The sequence below is a fragment of the Triturus cristatus genome, chromosome 6, assembly GCF_964204655.1.
Source record: "Triturus cristatus chromosome 6, aTriCri1.1, whole genome shotgun sequence".
Lineage (NCBI taxonomy): Eukaryota > Metazoa > Chordata > Amphibia > Caudata > Salamandridae > Triturus > Triturus cristatus.
In genome coordinates, this window is record NC_140589.1 from 878,504,616 (window position 1) to 878,522,542 (window position 17,927).

At 46.8% G+C, this 17,927-nt stretch overlaps 1 protein-coding gene across 1 annotated transcript in view; it reads left to right on the plus strand.

Moving 5' to 3' along the window:
- The window catches only part of LOC146817994 (uncharacterized), a 294,213-nt gene that overhangs the window by 244,403 nt on the left and 31,883 nt on the right, over window positions 1-17,927 (plus strand). The window lies entirely within an intron of this gene.

Here is a 17,927-nt window from a genome sequence, read left to right on the forward strand (position 1 = left end):
GGGAAAAGTTGAGACAAGCCTCCCCCTTATAAATTTGATTAGGCCCTATCTGATTCTTAGGGGGTGAGTTATATTAGGGCGGATGACCAGTTGTTCCACCAGAGGAACGTGGAGTAGATTACTCCTTCCCCCTGACGGGAAGGGGCTGACCGACAAATTTATGAATCACCTCCAAGCTGACACCCTGCACTGGACTCCCCTGCTGTCTAGTTTTCAGATATGTCAGCCATTCAGCATGGTAGTATAGCAAGAAAATGACATTTGAATGTACCCCCAATCTGCGCGTCCATATCTGATGTTTGCCCCCAGACCAATTTTAATTTCCTCTTGCTTGCCATGGGAATGAGGATGCTCAGTGCACCAGGAATGCAGAAAGACTGTTGGGGCTTTAAAGGCTTTAGGGACAGGGGCTGAGACCAATGATAGGGTGGGCTGCCCACTCTTCATATTTTGTCCTAGGGGTCTCACACCCCCAAAAAAGTTAACTCTGCAATTCACTTTTGATTTAGTAGGCTTTTTATCCCCTGGGGAGTATATTGGGAGCAAACACCCCCCCAAGGGCAAAAAAACTGTCGTCCCAGGGAATATAGGGAGCACAGGCCCATGTCCAGCAGGAAGGCTCAAGTCAAAACAGTAAATGGAGCAATTTCCCGGTGGTCTAATGGGCATTCTGATTCTCTGGGGCAAATTGAGGTTAAACATCCCTTATATGCCACCCCAGGGGGGTATAAAGATTAGTATGCCTGGGGTAGGAGGAATCAAGCTGCCATACAATCTACTCACTAACTCCTAAAGTGAAAGAGCAACCTGCAGCATTATTGTGGAGTGTTTTCCTGTATATACTCTTAGGCTGTACATATAACCCGTAGAGCTCTCCCACAACGTGTACATCCTGATGCTGTAACGGGGTCATACTTTCCTTTTCAATCAAAATAACAGACTAACATGTTCACTTCTTGAATTCCATACTCCACTATACTAATTCACCACTAATCCTTTATGGGTTCCAGAGTAGCGTGCTACTCGCCAATAAAGCGTTTCAACACCCCATCAGGGTTACCAGCGCTATATAAATGCAAACCTTTTTCCTTTTTCCACCCCTCTCCAACCCTTCTCAATCTAAATAACTGGCTAACTTATCCACCACTCAAATTACTTTGATGTTTTGCAATACTAATTCAACATTAATCCTAAGGGGTTCCAGAGTAGTGTGCTACTCGCCAATAAAGCGCTTCAAAACCCCATCAAGGGGAAGCAAGCGCTATATAAATACACACCTCTTTCCCTCTTCTATCCCGCAACCTACCCTTCTCTATTCAAATACCTCAATGATATATATCCACCACTCAAATTACTTCATACTTCACTATACTACTTTTCAACACTAATCCTTTATGGGTTACGGAGTAGCGTCCTACTCGCCACAAAAGCGCTTCAACACCCATCAGGGGTAACGGGTGCTACATGAATGCAAACCTTTCCTCCCTTTTATCCCTCCCCTATCCTTCTTACTCCAAATAACTGTCTAATATCCACCACTCAAATTACTTTCATATTCACCATAGTAATTCAGCACTAATCTTTATGAGTTTGCGGAGTAGCGTGCTTCAACACCCCATCAGGGGTAACAAGCACTATATAAATACAAATCTTTTTTTTCCTCTTCTATCCTTCTGCTATCCTTCCGAATCCAAATAACTGACTAACCTATCCATCACTTAAAATTTACTTGCATGTTTCACTATACTAATTCAACACTAATCCTCTATAGGTCCCGGAGTAGCGTGCTACTCGGCGAAAAAGCGTTTCGACGCCTCGTCAGGGGTAGTAAGCGCTATGTAAATGCAATTACAATACAATACTTGATTTGCTTTGCATAAACAGAAATCCCCCTTTGTACAAGATCAAGGACTCATTGACTGTTGTATTCTTTCCAAGAATATAAATCTCTAGAAACTTGGCAGACAAATTTTCCACGAAAGTCTGTATTTTTAACAGTCTGTCACGGTATGGGTGATCCTGGGGCAATGCAACAGAATTATCATTGAAAAGCAACATAGGCTCCAAAATCCAAAACCTAGCTGTGCTCATGACCAGTGCGAAGCTGGGTTTTGCTCAAACCGCATGAGTAGAAGGACTGTACAGTTGGGTTGTGTAGGTTTCCCATGTTCAGTGTTAGGCTCAGAATTTCTTTTAACTCCACAAGTGATGTTTTGAGCCTCCAGGTGTGCCCCAGATTGAGACAACAGAGTGCCTCAATGATTCCTCAGAAACTGAGAGGCATGTACATTTGTTTGGGGCTTAATATCCTCAAAGAAATCTTCATCCATAAAAGATGGAAGTAGTTAATGGAAACAAAATGAAGTATTGACCTTACATCCAGCACCTACGGTGCATGGGGGACTCTGTTCCTGAACTACATTAGGAGTCTGCCAAGTGAGCACTCTGCCTGTACTCTGCACGGTGCCTGTCTGCCTGCACTCTACATTTTCTTGGAAAACTATGTGAACATTGTAGGAAAGTGCCCCTTGTTGCATGGTTACCCCCTAACGTTTTGCCAGATACATGTTGCCAACTTGACTGAGTGTGCCCTGGGTCCCTGCCGCTCAGGCTCCCAGGGCCTGTGTTCTTTCTCAATACTGTACCTTTTTCTCCACAATTGGCACACCTCTGGGCCACATGCAAGTACCTTGTAAAAGGTACCTCTGGTACCACGGACCTTGTGACCTCAGAAAGCCTCTGAGGGCTGCAGAATGTATTATGCCACCCTCAGAGACCCCTCACCTTAGCACTGCCACCTGCGTGTTTGGTGCAGACAAAACTGAAGAATCGAGATAGCATACATCCCTGTGTGCCATGTCCACCCACACTTCCTGTGGCATGGGTACGTTACCCCTCACTTGTGCCAGGGTTGGATTTAATGTAGAATGCATTCAGAGGGCATCTTAGAGATGCCCCCTATAAAACAACAAGCCATTGTGTGGTTCCTGAATGGCTACCCACCATCTACCACCTCTAGACAGGTTTCTGGCCCCTGGGTAGAGAGCCTCCACTCTCTGGGTCCTGAAACAAAGCATATCCTGGGCAGAGGTGTCATGCCTGCTCCCCCAGGATGGGCAGGGTCCACGAAGGGGAATCTTCTAAGGCCTGCCGCTTTTGTTAGCTATCCCTGCTGCTATCAGCAACTGGCTCCCACTGGTTCTGATTCTCACTATGGGCGGTAGAATTAGCAGGAAAACCTAGAGAGAAAGGGAGTGTTGTCCACCTTTGTCAACCCCACCCCTCAGGTGGGGGAGGTGAAGCGAAGCACACATCTCAGTCCCCTCCATCTTGAAGATGAGGGGACCCCCCCCAATCAGCATGAGGCATATGCCCTCTCCCACTGGAGGGTGGCATAAGAGGGGGTTGTAGACACCCCAGGGAAGGGACAATTGGTCCCAACCTGTACCCCACTCTAACGCCCCTAAATCTAGGTAGTTAAGGGAAACCATAAACCTGGTTAATTAGATATGACAACCTGAGAAAAAGGAGGCCTGAAGAGCCGTCCTGCAGAGAAGAGGCCTACAACAACTACTTTGGCCCCAGCTCTAACAGCCTGTCTCCTGCTTCCGGGCCCTGCAAGCTGAAACTGGTGAGTCCTGCAGCCAGCAGCCTCCAAGAACCCCAGAGACCAGCCCTGCCTTTGAAAAAGACTTGTATCCCGAGGACACTGATTGTCCAACAAAGAAACTCCAACTTCAAGGACTCCGGATCTAGGCGGATCTGCGTCCCCAGCCCACGCTGCACCTGACGCCAATGGCCCGAGTTCGAGTGACTCACCTATCCTGTGAATTCTCCCCAGCGATCCTGACCTCGTCTGCATCAGTGGCTGACCCTTCCAGGACTCCCCCTCAACGCCTGCAGCCTCTGTTAGAAGGGTCCTCCCGACTGCGACAAGAACCAGATGAGAAAACCCTGACACCAAAAGACACCCCTGCATCCTTCGTCCAGACTTTGGAGAGCCCAGCTGATGGTGCCCAGGTGTCCCCCAGCTATCCAGCCTACCTGTCCAGCCATTGATCGTCTTCGGGCAGCTTCATGGTCCAAGGCTGCAGCCTCTTTCCGAAACCGACCACGTCCATTGGAAAACATTAAGCGTCAGACGCTAATTTGCACCCGACCGCCCTGTGACCCTGGTGGTGTAGCTTTGGTGCTGCATTGTGGCCCCTCCCTGTGCTCACTTCAACCCCCAGGCATTTGCCCTAAGTCTGCGGGTACCTACCTTCAAACCGTGCCTCTTCTAGGTACCCCCGTATTGGATAACATTGTGCCTAGCGACCTCTGCATCCGGCCATCCTAGTGCCTCTGGAGGTGCAGTACCTACCTGGTCTTGAAACTTGCCCTGTGTTGTCCTAAACCCCCAAAGCCTGGGGGAAGTATGTTGAGTACTTACCTGCAAACTGTTTAACATTGTTTTCCTCTGTAGGATTGCATTGTAGTTCTGTCTATTGCACTGAACTGTTTAACCTTATCACTGCAAAAGCATACAACTGTACTTGATTGACATCTACAGAAAACATTCTTAATACTGTAAAGTATATAACTGCATTTACAAAACATTACTGCATTCTTTAAAAGTATTGCTACTTTTAAACCACTATGAAACTTACCTGCACTAAGTGATTTTTGGTTCTAGAAATAAAATAACAAAGTAACAATGTTTTGTACAACCTAATAGTCTGAATTTGGCACCAAACGTCTCAGCACATTAAACCCACACTGATGCCAATGTTGGATTTAATGTAAAATGCACTCAGAGAGCATCTTTGAGATTCGCCCTGGAAAAACTACCATCCCTGGAGTGGTTCCTGAATGGCTACTCGCCATCTGCCACCTCTCTGGGTCCTGCAAAAAAGCACATCCTGGGCAGAGGTGTCATGCCCTCATCCCCCAGGATGGGCAGGTTCTATGAAGAGGAAGGTTCAAAGGTTTGTTGCCTTTGTTAACTAACCCCAGCCTCTGCTGCTATCAGGAGTTGGCTCCCTCCGGTTCTGACCCCTCTTTGGGCAGAAGAATCGGCGGGAAAACCTAGGGAGAAAGGGAGGTGTGCCCACCTTTGCCAATCCCACCCCTCAGGTGTGGGAGGCGAAGTGACGCACACATCTCAGTCCCCAGCATCTTGAAGATGGGAGGTAGCATAAGAGGGGGCGTTGTAGACACCCCAAGGAAGGGACCCATTAGTCCCATCCTGCACCCCCCCTGTAAAAGCACTAAATGTAGGTATTTAGGGGCACCCCTGAACCTTGCTCCTTAGATACGACAACCTAAGAAGAAGAAGTACCGAAGAGCCGTGCTGCAGAGAAGATGACGACGACAACTGCTTTGGCCCCATCCCTACCAGCCTGTCTTCTGCTTCAGATACCCTGCGAGCTGAAACCAGCAAGTCCTGCAGCTAAGCAGTCTCCAACAACCATGGAGAACCTGCCATGCCTTCGAAAAAGACCCTTGTCTTCCGAGGACATGGATTCTCCAACAAAGAAAGTCCACCTTCAAGGAATCCCGATCCAGGCGGATCCGCGTCCCCAGCACACTGCACCCGACGCCCACTGCCCGAGTTCAAGTGACTCACCTATCCTGTGAAGTCTGCGCCGTGATCCTGACCTCATCTGCATCAGTGGCTGACCTATCCAGGACTCCCCTGAACGCCTGCAGCCTCTGTTCGAAGGTTCCCCCCGACTGCGACAAGAACCAGTTGAGAAAACCCCAACACAAAAAGATACCCCTGCATCCTCCGTCTCCGACTTTGAAGACCACAGCTGGCGGTGCCAAGGTGTTCCGCCGCAATCCAACTTACCTGCCCAGCCATTGATCGCCTTCCTGCAGCTTCATTGTCCAAGGCTGCAGCTTCTTTCTGAAACCGACGACCTCCAGTGTAAAACAGTGGGCGTCAGACGCTGATTTGCACCCTGCAACCAACTGCCCTGTCCCGCTGGTGGTGTAGCTTTGGTGCTGCATTGTGGCCCCTCCCTGTCCTCACTTTAACCCCCAGGGCATTTGCTATAAGACCGCGGGTAACTACCTGCAAACTGTGGCTCTTCGAGGTACCCCCAGGCTCTATTGGATAACATTGTGCCCAGCGACCTCTGCATCTGGCCACCCTAGTGTCGCTGGTGGTGCAGCACCTACCTGGTCTTGAACTTTGCAGGGCCTATATTCTTACCCATAACTGTACCTTTGAATGCAAAACTGGCACACCTCTGGACCACATGCAAGTCCCTTGTAAATGGTACCCCTGGTACATAGGGCCTTGTGACCATAGAGGACCCTCTGAGGGCATGCCACACTCAGAGACCCGTCACCTTAACACCCACACACTGCCACTGCAGGCTCCGTGTTTTGGTGCAGTCCAACTAAAGAGTCGACATGGCCCACATTTATGTGTTTAATGCCCACCCACACTGCCTGTGGCATGGCAAAGTCACCCGTACCACAGTGGAGGGCATAGCTGCATGAACAATATGCCCCTACAGTGTCCGTGCCATTCACCGACATTGTAAGTGCAGTGAAGCCATTTTGAGTACATGGGCTGGTAGTTTGTCAGCACAAACTCCACAGCTCCATGATGGATTTACTGAAGACTGAGAAGTTTGGTACCAAACTTCACAGCACATTAAACCAACACTGATGCCAGTGTTGCATGTAATGTAAAATGCACTGAGAGGGCATCTTAGAGATGCCCCCTGGAAAACGACTATTCTTGGAGTGGTTCCTGAATGGCTACCGGCCATCTGCCACCTCTCTGGGTCCTGCAAAAAAGCACATACTGGGCAGAGATGTCATGCCCTCCTCCCCCAGGATGGGCAGGTTCTACGAAGGGGAAGGTTCAAAGGCTTGCTGCCTTTGTTAACTAGCCCCAAGCCTCTGCTGCTATCAGGAGTTGGCTCCCGCCGGTTCTGACCCCTCTTGGGGCAGAAGAATCGGCGGTAAAACCTACAGAGAAAGGGAGGTGTGCCCACCTTTGCCGACCCCACCCCTCAGGTGGGAGAGGCGAAGTGAAGCACACATCTCAGTCCCCTCGATCTTGAAAGATGAGGAAACTCCTCCAATGAGGACGAGGCATATGCTCCCCCTCACTGGAGAGTGGCATAAGAGAGGCGAAGAGACTCAAGATATGGGACCCATTAGTCCCAATCTGCACCCCCTGTAACTCCCCTAAATTTAGTTATTTATGGGCACCCCTGAACCTTAATCCTTAGATACAAAAACCTAAGAAGAAGAACCAAAGAGCCGTGCTGCAGTGAAGATGACGACAACAACTGCTTTGGCCCAATCCCAACCAGCCTGTCTTCTGCTTCAGAGAACATGCAAGCTGAAACCAGCGAGTCCTGCAGCTAAGCAGCTTTGAAGAACCCTGGAGACCTGCCCTGCCATCGAAAAAGACTTGTCTTCCGAGGGTACAAATTGTCCAACAAAGAAACTCCAACTTCAAGGACTCCCGATCCAGGCGGATCCGCGTCCCCAGCACACTCTGCACCCGATGCCCTCAGCCCGATTTCGAGTGGCTCACCTATCCTGTGAAGTCTCTCTGGCAATCCTGACCTCGTCTGTATCAGTGGCTGACCTATTCAGGAACACCTTTCCCCCTCTATGCCTGCAGCCCGAGTGCAACTGGAACCAGTTGCGTAACCCCAACACCAAAAGGCACCCCTGCATCTTCCGCCCCCTGACTTTATGGAGCCCAGTTGATGGTGTCCCCCCGCTATCCAACTTACCTGCTAACCGTAGGTCACCTTCATCCAGCCTCCTGGTCCAAGTCTGCAGCCTTTTTCCGAAAAGGACGACCTCCGTTAGAAAGCATTGGTTGCCCGACACTGATTTGAACACTACACCCATCCACCCCTGTGCCGCTGGTGGTGTAGCTTTGGTGCTGCTTTGTGGCCACCCTATGCTCACTTTAATCCCTGGGGCATTTGCCCTAAGACTGTGGGTAACTACCTGCAGACCATGCCTCTTCGAAGTACCCCCAGGCTTTATTGGATAACATTGTGCCCAGTGACCTCTGCATCCGGCCGCCCCAGTGCCGCTGGTGGTGCAGTACCTACCTGATCTCGAACCTTGCCCTGTGTTGTCCTAAATACCAAAAGCCTGGGGAAGTAAGTTGAGTACTTACCTGCAAACTGTTTAACATTGTGGGTATCTACCTTCAAACCGTGCCTCTTCAAGGTACCCCCGGCTCCATTGGATAACATTAGGCCCAGTGACCTCTGCACTCTGCCGCCCAAGGGCGGCTGTTAGTTCAGTACCTACCTGGTTTAAACCTTGCCTTGTGTTGTCCTAAACCCCCAAAGCCTGAGGAATTAAGTTGAATACTTACCTGCAAACTGTTTAACATTGTGGGTACCTACCTTCAAACTGTGCCTCTTAGAGGTACCCCTGGCTCCATTGGAAAACATTAGGCCCAGTGACCTCTGCACTCAGCCGCCCCAGTGCCGCTGTTAGTTCAGTACCTACCTGGTCTTAAACCGTGCCTTGTGTTGTCCTAAAACCTCAAAGCCTGGGTAAATAAGTTTAGGTACCTACCTGCAAACTGTTTAACATTGTTTTCCTCAATAGATTTGCATTGTAGTTCTATCTATTGCATTGAACTGTCAAACCTTATCACTGAAAAAGCATACAACTGTACTTGATTGACATCTACAGAAAACATTCTTAATACGATAAAGTACATAACTGCATTTACAAAACATTACTGCAGTCTTGAAAAGTATTGCTACTTTTAAACCACTGTGAAACTTACCTGCGCTAAGTGATTTTTGGTTCTAGAAATAATATGATAAAATAACGTTTTGTACAACCTAATAGTCTCAATTCAGTCTTTATGTGCCCCTTTTTGCATGGTTACCCCCTTACCTTTTTGCCAGATACATGATGCCAACTTGACTGAGTGTGCCCAGGGTACCTGCCAATCTGCTTACAGAGCCCATGTTTTTTCCTAAAACGGTACCTTTGTCTCCACAGTTGGCACACCTCTGAGCCACATGCAAGTGCCTTGTAAACGGTACCCCTGGTTCCAAGTGCCTTGTGACCAGAGAGGGCCTCTGAGGGCATGCTACCCTCGGAGACCCCTCACCTTAACACCCACACACTGCCACTGTAGGCTGCGTGTTTTGGTGCAGACCAAACTAAAGAGTTGACATGGCCCACATTCCTGTGTGCAATGCCCACCCACACTGCCTGCTGCATGGGTAAGTCAGCCCTCTAGCAGGCATTACAGCCCTAAAGGCAGGGTACACCATACCACAGGTGAGGGCATAGCTGTATGAGCAATATGCCCCTACAGTGTCTGTGCCATTCACAGACATTGTAAGTGCAGTGAAGCAATTTTGAGTACATAGATTGGGAGTTTGCCAAAACGAACTCCACAGCTCCATGATGGCTTTACTGAAGACTGAGAAGTTTGATACTAAACTTCTCAGCACATTAAACCCACACTGATCCAGTGTTGGATTCAATGTAAAATGCACTCATAGGGCTTCTTAGAGATTTCCCCCTGGAAAACGACATGCCCCTTGTGTGGTTCCTGAATGGCTACCCACCATTTACCACCTCTAGACAGGTTTCTGTCCCCTGTATAGAGAGCCTCCGCTCTCCGTGTCCTGAAACAAAGAACATCCTGGGCAGAGGTGTCATGCCTGCTCCCCCAGGATGTGCAGGGTCCACAAGGGGAAGCTTCAAAGGCCAGCTTCATATGCCTCCCCCCCACTTGAGGGTGGCATAAGAGCGGGTGTAGATACCCCAGGGAAGGGACCCTTTAACGCCACTAAATCTAGGTATTTTGGGGCACCCATAACCTAGTTCCTTAGATACGACAACCTAAGAAAAAGATACCTGAAGAGCCGTGCTGCAGAGAAGAGGATGACGACAGTGCTTTGGCCCCTGCTCTACTGGAGGGTGACATAAGCAGTGTGTAGACACCCCAGGGAAGGGACCCATTGGTCCCTACCTACATCGCCCTGTAATGCTCCTAAATCTAGGTATTTAGGGGCTCCCCTGAATCTTGCTCCTTAGATACGACAACCTAAGAAGAAGAAGAACCGAAGAGCCATGCTGCAGAGAAGTTGACGACAACAACTGCTTTGGACCCATCCTTGCCAGCCTGTCCTCTGCTTCAGAGAACCAGCGAGCTGAAGCCAGCGAGTCCTGCAGCTAAGCAGCCTCCAATAATCCTGGAGACCTGCCCTGCCTTCGAAAAAGACTCTTCTGTTCCGAGGACACTGATTTTCCAACAAAGAAACTCCAACTTCAAGGACTCCAGATCCAGGCGGATCCTTGTCCCCAGCACAATCTGCACCCGACACCCACTGCCTGAATTCGAGTGACTCACCTATCCTGTGAAGTCTCCCTGGCGATCCTGACCTCGTCTGCATCAGTTGCTGACCTATCCATGACCCCATCTCCCCCTCGATGCCTACTGCCCGACTGCGACTTGAACCAGTTGAGAAGCCCCAACAGCAAGAGACACCCCTGCATCCTGGGCCCCCTGACTTTAGGGAGTCCAGCTGATGGTGTCCCCCAGCTATCCAACTTACCTGCCCAACCTTTGGTCACCTTCATCCAGCCTCCTGGTCCAAGCCTGCAGCCTTTTGCCGAAAACGACAAACTCTGTTGAAAAGCATAAGGTGCCCGATACTGACTTGCACCCTACACCAGGCCACCCCTGTGCCGCTGTTGGTGTAGCTTAGGTGCTGTTTTGCGGCCACCCTGTGCTCACTTCGACCCGGGGCATTTGCCCTTAGACCATGGGTACCTACCTTCAAACCATGCCACTTCGAGGTACCCCCCGGCTCCATTGGATAACATTGGGCCCAGTGACCTCTGCCCTCTGCCGCCACAGTGCCGCTGGGATTGTGCAGTACCTACTTGGTCTTGAACCTTGTCTTGTGTTGGCCTAAACCCCTGAAGCCTGGGGAAGTAAGTTTAGGTACTTACCTGCAAACTGTTTAGCATTGTTTTCCTCCATAGATTTGTATTTGAGTTATATATGTTGCATTGAACTGCCAAACCTTATCACTGCAAAAGCATGCAACTGTACTTGATTGGCATCTACAGAAAACATTCTTAATACTGTAAAGTATGTAGCTGCATTTACAAAACATTTCTGCATTCTTGTAAAGTATTGCTACTTTTAAACCACTGTGAAACTTACCTGCACTAAATGATTCTTAGTTTGAGAACTAAAACAACAAAGTAACAACTTTTTGTACAACCAATTGGTCTGGATTCAGTCTTTGAGTGTGAGACGTCATTTTTTGTCTGAGAGTGTACAGTAAATGCTTAACACTACCCTCTGATAAGCCTAGCTGCTCAGCCCAGTTAATACTACATTGAGAGTAAGGTAGTATCTACTTTAACCTCTGCCATACCTTTGGGGACTCACTGGACTCTGTGCACAGTATACCTCTTTTTGGTACAGTCTATGAAGAGCCAGCTTCATACAAACATCTGCACCCAAATTATGAAAGTGCAAGTGCAAGCCAAAGCCTTTAGCGCCCTGGCATTCTAAAGACATTGCTGACAATAAACAATCCATATGAGACAGGTAAGAATAACAGAACTCCTGAGGAGCTCTTGATAATGAAGGCCCTCAGTGCAACATGGTGACAGGTCATCACATCAGCCTAAGAACAGTACTATACCATCACCATCAATGGATCCACCAAAAGAAGCAGAACGTTCTTCAAGACAATCAAGAACTGTATCCCTCCTGCCAGATTCCCCTATGTCTCACTCCACAGAAAAGTGCAATGCTATCAACCTCTTCTTCAGTGGAAAAAATGCAGAAAATCCGACAACACATTGACGGCCCTAAACCTACTTCATCTCATGAAGGACCTGGCCTGGTAGTTCAAGCTGGACTGTTTCCATTGGAGCAGGGTCAGAAAAGATTTTCATATGGCTAGGTCTAAACTACGATGGCATGGTGTGCAAAATAATTGATTGGGATGCTTCCTGAGTAATTACCAGTGGCTGAGATTAATTCAAGTATTTTATCCATCACAGTTTTGTGTACCTTAGTGTTGTCCTAAATACTGTGGGCATACAAAAACATGAATAGCTGGCTAACTGATCAGTGGTTGAAATGGGCTATCCCACTGCCCTGTGTTGTATGCTGTGCTAGGTGGAAGTAAAATGTGAATGGCACAAAAACTAATCAGTAGCTGAAGTAGGCTGACACTGCTGCCCAAGCAGGAGGCACCTGAAAAGCCCTGAGGAGGCAGCAGACACAAACAACCATGGACAAAGTCAATAGCTCTTGCCTATGCAAGATCTATTGGCTTTGCCAGTCTTTTAGCCATATTGATCAGCGGCGTGGCAGCTGTTCAGCATGGCTAAAAGTTAGTGGCATGGCATAGAGTGGCATAGGGGAGAGTGGCGTAGAGGACAGTGGCATGGATTGGAGCAGCCTAGAGTAGTGTGGAGTGGCATGGAGTAGAGCGACGTAGAGTACAGTGCAGTGGAGTGAACTGATGTGGCATAGAGTAGAGTGGGCGTACAGTGAAGTGGTAGAGTATAGTGGCATATATTGGAGTGGAGTTGAATGAATGGAGTGGAGTGGTGTAGAGTGGAGTGGCGTAGACTACAATGGAGTAGCGTTGAGCGGAGAGGTGTAGAGTAGAGTGGCTTAGACTTTTGTAGAGTTAAATGGAGTGGTGTGCAGTAGAGTAGCATAGAGTAGAGTGGAGTGCTGTAGAGTAGAATGGCATACAGTAGGGTGAAGTAGAGTAGAATTGCATCGAGTGACATACATTGAAGTGGCAAGGAGTAGAGTGGAATGGAGTGCTGTAGAGTGGGGTGGTGTAGAATGGAGTGGCGTAGAGTGGAATGGGGTAGATTGGTGTAGAGTGAGTTAGAGTGGAGTGGTGTGGTGTAGAGTAGAGTGGCACAGAATGGCGTTGTGTGGAGTGGAGTGGTGTAGAGTGAGGTAGAATGCAATTGTTTGGAGTGGTGTTGAGTGGAGTGGCGTAAAGTAGAGTGGCATAGAGTAGTACAATTGTGGGTGTAAGTAACTCAAACAACGAACCAAAATTAAAATGAGTGCAAAGATATGGGGCATGAAGTGGATGAATGTCTGAAAGGCAACGATGATAGGTGTGCGGTGGCGGCAAGCATTATGAGGGTGTAATCTGTTGTTCGTGTGGAATTTTACATTGTAACGGCTTAAACCAAACCACATGGAATAGCAAAGGATAATCTAATAGAAGAGATTTTGGGTAAGAAGGTTCAACTTCTAAGGCAGTACATTTGGAATGGGTTGGTGTTTTTTTGGGGTAGAGAATACTGTTCCAGTTTGCACCCTAGTCTTTTCAGGCTAAGTTGATTTCAGGTAATCAAGTTCTGGAGATATGTACTTTGATTGTTCTATACTGTTCAGACGTTCTGATTTTCTGTGGTGGATCAGTGGCTTCTTTCTTGCACCAGCACTATGCTCTTTCTTCTAGGCACTTTATGCTTTGATGGACTGTACCTCCATCTTTTGCTGCTTTTGAGATCTTCTTGTTTAGAGCCTAACGGCTTACATAATTTCTGCTTGCAATGCTCGCTCGCCAGATTCTAGCTGCTCTTCAAGAAACTGCACATGGCCCCTCATCTCAACTCATCACTCCCCATATTAGTGAGGATTCTAGGATCCACTGACTTCATTCTCTCGAATGTTCTCCAACACTTCAGCTTCATTCTTTATGTTGTAGATAAGTGGCTAGTAGCACGCTCACAGACACATGTGAAAACCTCTGTCCTTTTTTTCGCAGACCTCAGTATGAAACCCCACGAAAGAGGAATCAAATGCTGCACATGTGGTGTTACATAAAATGGACATTTACACCTTTGTCCAGAAGTCTGTCAAGATAAGGGTAAACCATAAGTTAGTCCATGAGATTAATATATTCGTGGTTTTACAAGATAGGAGCACAGCGTCAGCGTTTCTGCAGGGAAAAAAAGAAAAAGAAATGTCAGCAGTTGATTGGATTCTTCACACAAAAGGAACAGATTGTATTGTCTAGTCTGTATTTCATGGTGTGCTTAAATCTTATTTTTGAGGTATTCTCTATGAGACTGCTGGATGGGCTATGTGAGTTTTAGAGAAGATGTGAAGAGGGCGGGTAAGAGCTCTGTCTTGCAGTATTATGCAGATGAGGTCCCTTTTATTCATAATTCTTTCGCCACTTTGCCCTTCCCTGCGAATTCTAGCTCAGTTTGTCACTTCTCCTTTCTTGAAGCCTCAAGGTTTTGCAGATTATTTGAATTGGATATGATTTAAATTGGATAAGATGAGGTCAAATAAAAAACAAATGTATAGACAGACATACGTTCACCACCATTTTAAGCAAAGGATTAGCTCAGTTGGCTTCCATGCGAAATTAGAAAAATGGCAAAAGGGATTTAGAGTTTGGTGGATGTGGGAGGTCTACCAAAAATGGTGAATGTTCTATGTGCACTAATAAGTGAGAATATCCAGGATTAAACTCTAACTAGTATTGACAGTAATCCACCAATTATTTGCAGATGTCCCACATCCACCAAACACTGAATAACCCCCAAAGTATTTTGTCATTTTTCACCATCTTTAAGAGCTCTTTAATCTATAGGGCATACTTACAAGCCCCTTTTTCCAGAGGTACGTCACTTTCAGTGACGTTCAGGTGGCTATATCAGCTTCGCCTTATTTACAAGGCAGCTTTAAGCCACTTAACGTGGCTTAATGCTGCCTTGTAAGTAAGGACCCCTTTCCCGCTACATTTAGTGTGTAAGGGGCGGGCAATGGGTGTTGTGGTGCACTGAAACACCCATTGGTTTTGAGGCTGCCCCATATATTCACAAGGGCAGTGTCAAACCCAGTGGTTTTTGAGGTGGGCATCGTAAAGAAGGGGCATGCGCAACCAAGAGAAATGTTTCATTTCTCCTTGTTGTTGCTGTTTCTGTGTGTGCTGCGTTGTGCAGCACACAAAGAAACAGCAAAAGAATACTGATTGTTTATGTGCAGTAAGGTGACCCTTCCTGCACATAAGCAATTAAAAAAAATTATGTTTTGCAATCTATGTGTGCTGCATTAAGCAGCACACATAGAAGTTTCAAAATGCCATTTCAGAATGTTTTTGTGCAGGAAGGGACACCTTCATTGTCAGGAAGGGACACCTTCTTGCACATAAACAATCTTTCCCTACAACGCAGGCACCCTTGCACTATGGTGCACTATGGTGCAAGGGTGTCTGCGTTGGCGCTAGGCAGCTAAAATTAGCACCAGTGCAGGGGGAGACGCAGGGTTGCACCGTATCCTTGTAAATACAGTGCAGCCCGACGTTTTGAAGTGGTGGAGCGTGGCGTTAAGCCAAGGCGGTTAATGCCGCGCTCCGCTACTTTGTAGTAAATAGGACTGAAAATTTCGAATATAAATGAAATTAATGATAGAGTGATTATTCAAGAAACCCACTATATCCTAATGGGGATTATTCAAGAAACCCACTATATCCTAATGGAATAATTAGTTACATTTATAAATTGAATAATTTCCCATTTTCTAAATGTTTTAATATTTTTTTTGTTTTAATGAGCATTTGCTTATACATTAAAACAGCAACCTATCTTTCAACCCACTTATCACAAAGAAGATGGAGACGGCATGAATATAGCATGGAGCTACTATTAGTATAAACCACTTTTATTGGCCTAATGATGATTGGTTCAATTACTTTTGCACTATTAGAAAAATATTGCTCTGTTTGCCGTTGATATCCTTGGGAACCATTCTTGTTTGTAGTAGCCCTGCATCATCTTCAAGACCTGCTGCATAAACTACAAATCAGTTACAGAAGGCTGATTATCATACCTAGTAGAAAACAGTCCATCTTTGGTGGTCACTGCAATACAAGAAGCCAAAGCATTGAGATGCTCAAACCTGGGAGAAGAAAAAGAATGTTACCCTCTTCAGTCGAGGCTCCAGGGATAAAGAACACCCACAATTTTACCAGACAACCCTCCATCCTCCCCAAGTAGCTTTTCCATCCTTCTTAAATGATGGTTCCGCATGGACACAAAAACTCCAACAACATTATTGCAGCAAGATAAACTCCATAATATGGATTGGCTTAATCTCGACCCTACTTAAATATCTCCCTACAGAAATTTCAACTTGTATTTAATTCCTAAATTCAGACAAACTCACTACCTATATTAGTGGGTAAATTTACTGTTTGAGCTCCAGACGTGACATAATTCCACGCTGGTGCTCGATAAAGGACAAGTCCAATTTTTTGTAGACATGTTCATGTAAGACCAAAGTTTGAGTGACTGGGGTTTTACAGTCTCTGTGTTAGCAACAACAACAAAATTGAAATCAATGGCGTTACAATTGCCACTGAATTACGGCGTAGTAAAAATCTCCCCAGGGAACTCGATTAACAGTGTTTTGACCCCGGCGATTTCACTTCCGCATTCTTAGTAAATTAGGTCAGAATAGGAATGACATGCAAATGCGGGTTTGTCACACTCAAAATCTGCACTTTTCCACCATTACAACCTGTTATGCCTGACAACCGAAAGTGCAGCAGTTTCACAGTACTCCGAATTCGAGATTAGGCTCAAACAGTGCTTATACAATACAGGTACGATGCAGCCAGTCAAAACCATTTGTATTCGTCAATAATCCATAAAAGCATAAAACACTTCCATAAACAAAATAATAATTAAAAAAATATATATCCGATGTAACCCAAACTTGTAATGATAATGGAGAAAGTGGAATTGTTGGAAAATGGGCCTCAGGGGAGGTTTGGGTAAATTAAGGTTTGGGACAAGTGAAGTGCTATGTAGAAAGGAGTTGAGGTGTGGAAGTTTGGCAGATAATGGAGGATGGAGTGTGTAAAATGGGAGACAAATTGAAGTGGATGACAGTCAGAAGGAATGTTTTTAGGTCTCGCCTGGCATTAGCAGCGCATGCGAATGCTCTCGCTACGCGAAGGCTACTTGGAATCAATACGGTTCCAGAAGTCGTGTCTCAGCTCTGCCTGCAAATTTGATTGGTATGCGTCATTATTCAGAACAGACTTTGTTGATTGTGTCGGAGGGTTTTTAGCCCCTCCTGGTTGCCACCCTGTCCTTTTTAGGCTACGTCCAGCGGGATTGGATCTTTTACTGGCGGCGTGAGACGGTGGATTTAATATTGACTTGCTGCACTTTTTTTTAAACTATTGCATGCGTTTGCGTGTGGAAGGCATTCTACACTATTTTTTTACCCTACTTTGTTACTATGCGCTTTTTACAAATCTAAACAATGCTTAAATGTGCACATGCCGTTGGAAGCGTTTTGAGGGGATGTCCGTAACATTAGCATCCAGGCGGCGGACTCGGCATAAAAATTAAGCTTTTGTGGATGAGGGCTCGGAATAAAAGGTAAGCTTTACTGGATGATGCGTTTCTGATTGGTTTATTTATGGCTTTTTTTGGTGATATCAGTTATGCTATTAAGGTGCGGCCTCGTGTGTGGGATGCATTTTGTTAATTCTATGATACTTGTTGCTATATCCTTCCTGTGGGATGCTTTTTCTTCATTTTATGCTACATTGTTACTATACGCTTGAGGTGCGGTTGATGTTTTCTTTCTCTAAAATGTGAATGTGCACATGCCGCTGCTGACACACCGCTGCTGACACTCTGCTGCTGACACGCTGCTGCTGACACACCACTGCTGACTCACCACTGCTGACACATTGCTGCTGACATGCCGCTGCTGACACCACTGCTGAAACACCCCTGCTGACACGTCCCTGCTGACACGCCGCAGCTGACACGCCGCTGCTGACACCACTACTGATCCATAGCTGCTGACACATCACTGCTGACACATCGCTGCTGACACACCAATGCTGACACATCGCTGCTGACATCGCTGCTGA